The 8705-nt window shown below is 43.3% G+C and overlaps 1 pseudogene; it reads left to right on the top strand.

The window, feature by feature from the left end:
- The first annotated feature begins 7020 nt into the window (after nt 1-7020).
- Nucleotides 7021-7151, top strand: LOC144506719 (U2 spliceosomal RNA; annotated as a pseudogene).
- Nucleotides 7152-8705: the final 1554 nt, after the last annotated feature.

Below are 8705 nucleotides of genomic sequence, written 5' to 3'. Positions count from 1 at the left end.
GATATAGGCCAACATCCCATTTGCCTTCTTGATCACCTGTTGCACCTGCAGACTGGGTTTTTGCGTCTCATGCACAAGGACCCCCAGGTCCCTCTGCATAGCAGCATGTTGTAATTTTTTTCCATTTAGATAATAATCCAATTTGCTATTATTTCCTCCAAAGTGAATAACCTCGCATTTGTCAACCTTATACTCCATCTGCCAGATCCTCGCCCACTCACTCAGCCTGTCCAAATCTCTCTGCAGACCTTCTACGACCTCCACACGATTCACTTTTCCACTTATCTTTGTGTCATCTGCAAACTTTGTTACCCTACACTCAGTCCCCTCCTCCAGATCGTCTATATAAATGGTAAATAGTTGAGGGCCCAATACCGATCCCTGCGGCACGCCACTAGTTACCATCTGCCAGCCAGAAAAACACCCATTTATTCCAACTCTCTGCTTCCTGTCGGATAGCCAATCCCCAATCCACGCTAACACCCTACCCCCAACTCCGTGTGACCCAATCTTCTTCAGCAACCTTTTGTGAGGCACCTTATCAAACGCCTTTTGGAAATCCAAAAACACCGCATCCACCAGTTCCCTCCGTCAACCGCACTAGTTACATCTTCATAAAAATCCAACAAGTTCGTCAAGCACGACTTTCCCTCATGAATCCATGCTGCGTCTGCTTAATCAAACTATTCTTATCCCGATGGCCTGCTATTTCTTCTTTAATGATGGATTCCAGAATTTTCCCAACTACAGACGTTAAGCTAACCGGCCTGTAGTTACCCGCCTTTTGTCTATTTCCTTTTTAAACAGCGGCCTAACATTAGCCGTTTTCCAATCCGCCGACACCACCCCAGAATCCAAAGAATTTTGATAAATAACCACTAACGCATCCGCTATTACCTCTGACATTTCTTTCAGTACCCTGGGATGCATTCCATCCGGGCCTGGGGACTTGTCCACCTTCAGTCCCGTTAGTCTACCAAGCACTGCCTTCCTGGTAACATTAATTTTATTGAGTACCTCTCCTCCTACCAACCCTCTGTCGTTAATATTCAGTGAACTATTTGTGTCTTCCACCGTGAAGACCGACACAAAAAACTTATTTAAAGTTTCAGCCATTTCCTCATTTCCCACTATTAAATCCCCCCTCTCGTCCTCCAAGGGTCCAACATTCACTCTTGCCACTCTATTCCTTTTTATATATTTGTAAAAGCTTTTACTCTCATTTTTTATATTTAGAGCTAGCCTAGCTTCATAACCTATCTTTCCTTTCTTTATCGCTTTCTTAGTCGTTCTTTGTTGTTTCTTAAAGTTTTCCCAATCCTCCGATTCTCCACTATTTTTGGCCACTCTGTACGCATCGGTCTTTAATTTAATACTCTCCTTAATTTCCTTCGTTATCCACGGCTGGTTGTCCCTTTTCTTACAGTCCTTCTTTATCACCGGAATATATTGTTGCTGAGTACTGAAAAGGATCTCCTTAAAAATCCTCCACTGTTCCTCAGCTGTCCTACCTACCAGTCTGCTCTCCCAGTCCACCTTAGCCAATTCAGCCCTCATCCTATCGTACTTCCCTCTGTTCAAACAGAGGACACTGGTATGGGACCCTACTTTCTCCTCTTCCATTTGTACCAGAAATTCGACCATATTGTGATCACTTGACCCAAGAGGGTCCTTCACAAGAACATCCTTAATTCTACCTACCTCGTTACACATTACCAGAGCTAAGATAACTCGTTCCCTCGTCGGTTCTGTAACATACTGTTCAACCCGTATCCCTTGTCTCATCACTTGCTCCCTTAAAGGGCAATGCAGCCCACGACAATTGGCGTTTCCATAGTACCTATACATTCCAAGCTTCCTCACAGGAGCAATTATCAGGTGGCATTTAAGTCACATAAGGAGATATTAGCACAGGTGACAATGACCTGTAGAAAAACCATGAGGTGGAGATGCCAGTGTTGGACTGGGGTGGGCAGAGTAAGAAGTCTCACAACACCAGGTTTATTTGGAATCACGAGCTTTCCGAATGCTCACCTCATGGAGGAGCAGCGCTCCGAAAGCTCTGTTGGACTTTAACCTGGTGTTGTGAGGCTTCTTACTGTTGAAAAGCCCACACGAATTGATTAAAACCTGCCTCTTGAACCAAAGAGTTATTCGCAAGGCAGACAGGTACAGGGAGGAATTTTCAGAGAATGAGGTGAGGCAGCTGAAGGCACAGCTATCGAAGAAGGAATTAAAGTTGAGGATATGAAACAGGCCTGAATGAGGCGAGTGAAGAGATCTCAGAGGTTTGCAGGGCTGGAGCTGGTTACAGAAATCAGGAGCGGCGAGGCTGTGGAGAGATTTGAGAACAAGGATGATATGTCTTGAAACGTATTGCTATTTCTACACGATAGCTTTTACTGTACTTGGTGCCACAGAATCACATTCTTAACCCATGACAGAATAACTGGGCTCTGTGTGTGTCTGCTCTTCAAACATACTTCAGATACCACAGCTGCTCTTCTCATTAAAGGGACACCGACAATGTAACAACTGTAAAAATATTGGCAAATCTTTCCTCCATTGTTTGCCAAGCACACAATGTGATGACGTAACTTACATAAAGATTATGTCGCTTTGCACATGGCTTTATCAGAAGAAAAATATATGTCTCCAAAGTTATATCTCCAAGGCCCTATCTGCTCTCTCACTCCGGCATCTCACAAATCCCATGACCCTATTGCGAAGAGCTGGGTCCTGGCCAACATTCACCCCACAACTAACACCAAGAAAACAGATTATCTTCGGATGGCACGGTGGCACAGTGGTTAACAGTGCTGCCTCACAGCGCCAAGGACCCGGGTTCAATTCCGGCCTCAGGTGACTGCCTGTGTGGAGTTTGCACGTTTTCCCTGTGTCTGTGTGGGTTTCCTCCGGGTGCTCCAGTTTCCTCCCACAGTCCAAAGATGTGTAGGTTAGGGGGATTGGCCGTGCAAATTTGACCCTAGTGTCAGGGGATTAGCAAGGTAAATATGTGGGGTTGCGGGAATAGGGCCTGGGTGGGACTGTGGCCAGTGCAGACTTAATGGGGCCAAATAGCCTCCTTCTGCACTGTAGGGATTCTATGATGATCATGTTGCAGATTGTGGGAGCTTGCTGTGCTCAAATTGGGTGCTGAGCTTTCTATACTGATTACACTCAAAGGTACCTCATTAGCAGTGAGGTATCTTGAGGCATCCTGAGGTCTGTGAATGCAAGTTTATTTCTTTTTGTTACAATTCAAACTCAGAACATTTTTAAATTGTCCTTTCTATTTAAGGAAGCTCCTGCAAGTGGAACCTGGCCACCTCCTGATGCTTTAAGTGTAGAGGAGGTAGCGTGCAAAAGATATCCTCCCCTTTTCTGAACTTTGCTTTACATGGTGCAACCAAAATTTCCATTACCTCGCACGTCACTGAAGAAAACTTCATTATCAGCCACTCTAGTCACTATTTATAACAAGCTAATCTGTCAAACAGATTCAGTCACAAAGCAAATTAGTTACAGAACCATGCAACAATGGCAAGGCACTGAACAGTTCAGTACAGTACTAGAAATATGGAAACAATTAACAAACTATTCTTCTGACAGAATCCGAGATTACATACTTCTCAGGGAAAAAGAGGCATGTTTGCTCCTCGCCAACAATCAGGAGGCAGCACCTTAGTTTATCGCCATGTCAAGACTAATCGAGCTGCACTTCCAGCGCAGTGGGAAAGCCATAATGGAGGGGAGCATGGCTCGGAAATGAGTTTCCAACTTTCTGGCTCCAATTCTTTCACTTGTGTTCCCTGCAAAGCCACAGAGTTACCCATGTAATTCTGCCCTTGCTTCTGTCGGATTAAAGTCAACACTGAACTACAAACTACAGATGCAAAAAGGTGAGAGGAATCAATTGGTGCGGAGCGTGCATTGTTGGGGTCTAAGCAGCTTAACTCAAATTCAGTCCAAATTCCATTCACCGCTGACTCAAAGCACATTTAATTCAGCTGAATCATCCAACCACATTGCAACCAGACTGACAATGTGGTTCAGAAAGAACCCTTAAGGCATAAGAACGTTTAAGATATTTTTCTCTGACAAAGAGAAAGTTTGGCCATGCATTGGACACCTCATCTCACAGCATTAATGCTAATGTGCAACGAAGATGGAACTTCCAATTGAAGCGCTTGGTTTTAAAACTGAATTATACCATACCTGGTAACGTCAGTTTTTCTCCCGCCTTCATTATATATTTAAAAGGGTTGCAGGTTGCCTTAAGAGCTGATCACATGATTTGATGGTGATATCATTAGGGTGTTGCCACGGCTGCTGTTTTACTGTCAGTTTGTACTCTGTGCAGTACAGAGAACATCTCTTTCAATAAAACTTGTATGTTAGCTTGAATCTATGTGTGCAAACCACATTCTTTTCTTTCTATCAAAACCCACAGCCCCAACATAGTTGGGACATAATGGGCGGGATTCTCTGGCCACGCCTGCCTGAAAACTGGAGATTCCCGCCCAACCTCAATGGACCTTTACATGTTCTGCCCCCTGTCCGCTCGAAATCCAGTGGCAGGTGGGGTGGGAGAATTCTGGCCTACATCCTCAAAGGACAAATCTTTCTAAGATTTAACATTTTGTAATTTGTCAGAGATCTGGGCAGACTGACCTATCTCACATCTAACTAAGAAATTCTTAATCCCTCAACATCATTTTGATGGAACTGTTGCCGAGAGTCTGCTGGAAAATTAACAGCAAGGTTAATGGTGTTTGCTGTTATTATTGTTTAAATTAATCAGGGATTTGTGGAGAGCCAGTGAAAACCTGGAATCTGCGAATCGCTCAAGTTACCAAATGATTTGTGCCTCCTCACCATTGGCTTCACCAAAACAAGAGCTTGCCAGCAACCTCCTGAGGACCAAGAAATGGTTGCAAATGCAAATGAGGCTAACCGTAGAAGGTTATGGCTGGTACTAAGCAATATAAGGACTCTTTTAATGAAGCGATTTATGATTCGTTACCAATGTTACCAACCCAGGAGAGGGACAAGTGAAACAGTGAAGCCTCAGTTCTGCAGGTAATAAATTGTTCCTTGAGTTTTCTTAAAATTCAAACATTTAAGATTATTTTTTTCTTTCCCACTTTTTTTTCTCTCAACACCTCTTTTTATTTCTCTTTCTGTATCAGATTTGCCAATAATTCACCCTTCCATTCAGTCATTTCTCTGTAGAGAGGGACAAAAGCCCTGGAGAGATTTGAAAACAAAGGATTCCAATCTCATGTTCCTCATTCAATATATGGGTCCTTTATCTTCCTAAGTGAATTCAGGGTAATGTGCCATTCATGCTCTGCAACCATGCATCGAACGTTACCATGTATTTACACCATTTTAAACACAGAGCACAAAGTACAATCATTGTCTACACTTCTTGTGGAAAGCAACCCCAAATGGAAGTCTGTTAACATAGAAACTAGAAGCAGGAGTAGGCCATTCAGCCCTTCGAGCCTGCTCCGCCATTCATCCTGATCATGGCTCATCATTGAATTCAATATCCTGATCCCCCCTTCCTCACATATCCCTTGATCCCTTTAGCCCCAAGAGTTATATCTATTTTTTTCTTGAAATCAGACAACATTTTGGCCTCAACTACATTCTGTGGTAGTGAATTCCACCTCTGGGTAAAGAAATTTCTCCTCACCTCAGTTCTAAAGGGTTTACCCCTTATCCTCAAACTATGACCCCCCCAGTTCTGGACTCCCCCATCATTGGGACATTCTTTCTGAATCTACTCTGTCTAACCTGTTAGAATTTTATAAGTTTCTTTGCAATCCCCTCTCTCTTCTAAACTCCAGTTATGGGAGTTATGGGCGAGACTCAGGAATTTTCACATCACACAGTAATTTTTCAATATGTCTGAGGTACTCGAAAGGACCAGCCCGTACTGCGCTATCCAATCCCGAGCCTGGTGGGCAATGCTGCCTGTCTACTTCAAGTCAGTTATCTGTCGAGTCTCAAGGAAAATAATTTCCCAAAATAACGCTGCCCTTGAGAGGAGCCAAGAAAGATTAAATTGGAGTTCCTTTTTCCCACGGTTCGTCTAGCAGACCGGGAGACTTCTGGAATAGATCAGATCTGTGAAAAATTGTATAGCCCCCCACTCAGAACAATGGAGCATGTGCTCAGAGCAGATGTTGCCATTGTTTTACTGAAAGGAGACTCCCTAATTAATAGAGGTGAAAAGAGCACCATTGTAACATCCTATAACTAAAGTTGCCAATGCAGGATTGACCTTGAGTCTTTAGGATTGAAAGATTAATCCCTTGAACACTGTTGTAGTAGAACCCCAGGAGACAAATCATAGGGGTAGTGAACAGTGCAAACTTTTTCTTCACTTTCATTCAGTACTTTTGCTAATTAGCTCCTGATGGTGGAGTAGTGGTAATGTCACTAGACTGGTAACCCAGGGGCCCCAGGCTAATCTCTGAGGACACAGATTCAAATCTCATCACGGCAGCAGACGGAATTTAAATTCAATTAATATATCTGGAATGTAAAAACTAGTCTCATTAATGGTGATTGTGAAACAATCAGTAATTGTCAGAAAAACTCTTCTGGTTCACCAATTTTTTTTTATTTTCATACTTTTCCAATCCAGGCTGACAAGACAGGGCAAGCGACCAAATTGCCCTGTCCTGGGCCCGATCTACATGAGCCAAGCTGATTGGAGAAGGGGGAGGTTCCTCCTCCAAGACTTGAGCTCATTTGCATCTTAGCCAAAAGGCCGAGATGCCGCTTTTAAAAATTGCTTCAAATGAAACATATGAAGCTTCGATGTAACCTAATGACCTCAACCAAGTGCAGCCGATCCATACTACACTTGATCTTAGCCAAAAGGCCCTTTTAGGGAAGGAAATCTGCCATCCTTACCCAGTTTGGCCTACATGTGATTCCTTACCCACGTGGTTGCCTTTTAACTGCAGTAGCAGGCTACTCAATTCAAGGCCACTCAGTTCAAAGGCAATCTCGGCCTTTTGGCTAAGATCAAGTGTAGTATCGGATCTGCACTTGGTTGAGATCATGGGGTTGCGCTGGGGCTTCATATGTTTCATATGAAGCAATTTTTAAAAGCGGCATCTCGGCCTTTTGGCTAAGATGCAAATGAGCTCAAGTCTTGGAGGAGGATCCTCCCCCTTCTCCAATCAGCTTGACTCATGTAGATCAGGCCCAGGACAGGGTGGTTTAGTCGCCCGCCCTGTCTTGTCAGCCTGGATCGGAAATGTCTCAACTTGTTGAGACTCTGAATTGGATTTGATTTGATTGAATTGGAAAAGTACAAAAAAAAATTAGAGATGGGCAACAAATGCTGGTTTTATCAGTGACACCCACAGCTCATGAAAGTGGCTATTTCATTAATGGTCAAAAATCATCCAATCAGGTAATGACGAATTTGTTCATTGCCAAATGGCAGTGGGCGACATGGATATAGATGTCATGTGAATATCAGCAGGTGTGGGGATGGGGTGGTTGGAGGTAGGAAGACATGTGATAAACCATTAGGAGGAATACAGTGCACCTGACTGTTAATTGCATTGCTATTGTGTTTTGTTTTATGCAGGTCGAGGGCATTTATTGGGTTTTACTTGAGCATATATAAAGACAAACTTACTGAAACTGTGGTGTGATTAAGGTTAGGAGCTGCGTGCTTGTGATGTTTCACTCTATAAATAAATAAAACTGAATAAAGATGTCTGTCCGTCAAGACTGACTCACAAATATTAACACTGATATTTTAAAAAGCAGAGATTTGATCCATACATGAGGAAGAAAGGAATTCTGGTGGGTGGATGTTGATACGGCATAAACACTAGCAGAGACCAATTGGGTAGAATGGCTGTAAATTCAACGTAATTCTGTGTAAAGCCATCAAAACGAAAGGTAGGTGCTGGCACTGTTTTTAAAAAAATCTTGTTTTCCATTCAGTCAGTTTACCTCCCAACAATTATTCCCTGCTGCTAAACCTGAGCATAGGGATTCAGGCTGGTGACTCAGTTGCATAGATACAGCAGTCCTTCTCCATGCCCAGTCCAAACAGACATCTTTTCATGGGTGAGGATGGGCCAGTCTCACACTGATCTTGCCCTGTTGTACAAACTGCTCCAATCTGGATGCCACCCAAACCAGTTCATCTCCTGAGCAAAGGTTGATTATTTTCACCTGATCCTTCCCCATCAAACCCAAATAAAGAATATCTAACCTTCCATCCTTGGCCAGCTGCCTTGCTTAGTTTTCACTGGCCCAGCGCTCGGGGACCACCCTGTTCTACAAAGCATATGGCCCCATTTAGCCAACTCCATGTGATCTTATCATGAAAAGCCCTCGGTCCCAGATATCATTCATTTCACCAGAAAGGTGTTAATGAACTTAGCATGAACTGCTTTCACCAGGAGGATATTCCATATGTCAACTACACTACAAGAATAGAATTCTTTGTTAGATGAAGTCTTGCCCGAGGCTTTTTCATTTTTTCTATCCTATTGTTGTGAGCCCATGATGCAAATACATAATGTGCTTTAACCTACATTATCCAGTGTTTTCTAAAGACCTTTACTCATATATCAACCCTGGCTGTGTAGGCAGCTTTGTTGCCTCTGAGTCCGAAAGGTGTGGATTCCAGAGATTTGAGCACATAATCCAGGTTG

This window comes from Mustelus asterias, chromosome 17, assembly GCF_964213995.1.
Source record: "Mustelus asterias chromosome 17, sMusAst1.hap1.1, whole genome shotgun sequence".
Classification (NCBI taxonomy): domain Eukaryota; kingdom Metazoa; phylum Chordata; class Chondrichthyes; order Carcharhiniformes; family Triakidae; genus Mustelus; species Mustelus asterias.
The sequence above is the reverse complement of the archived record's forward strand: the minus strand, read 5'-3'. Positions and strand labels throughout refer to the sequence as shown.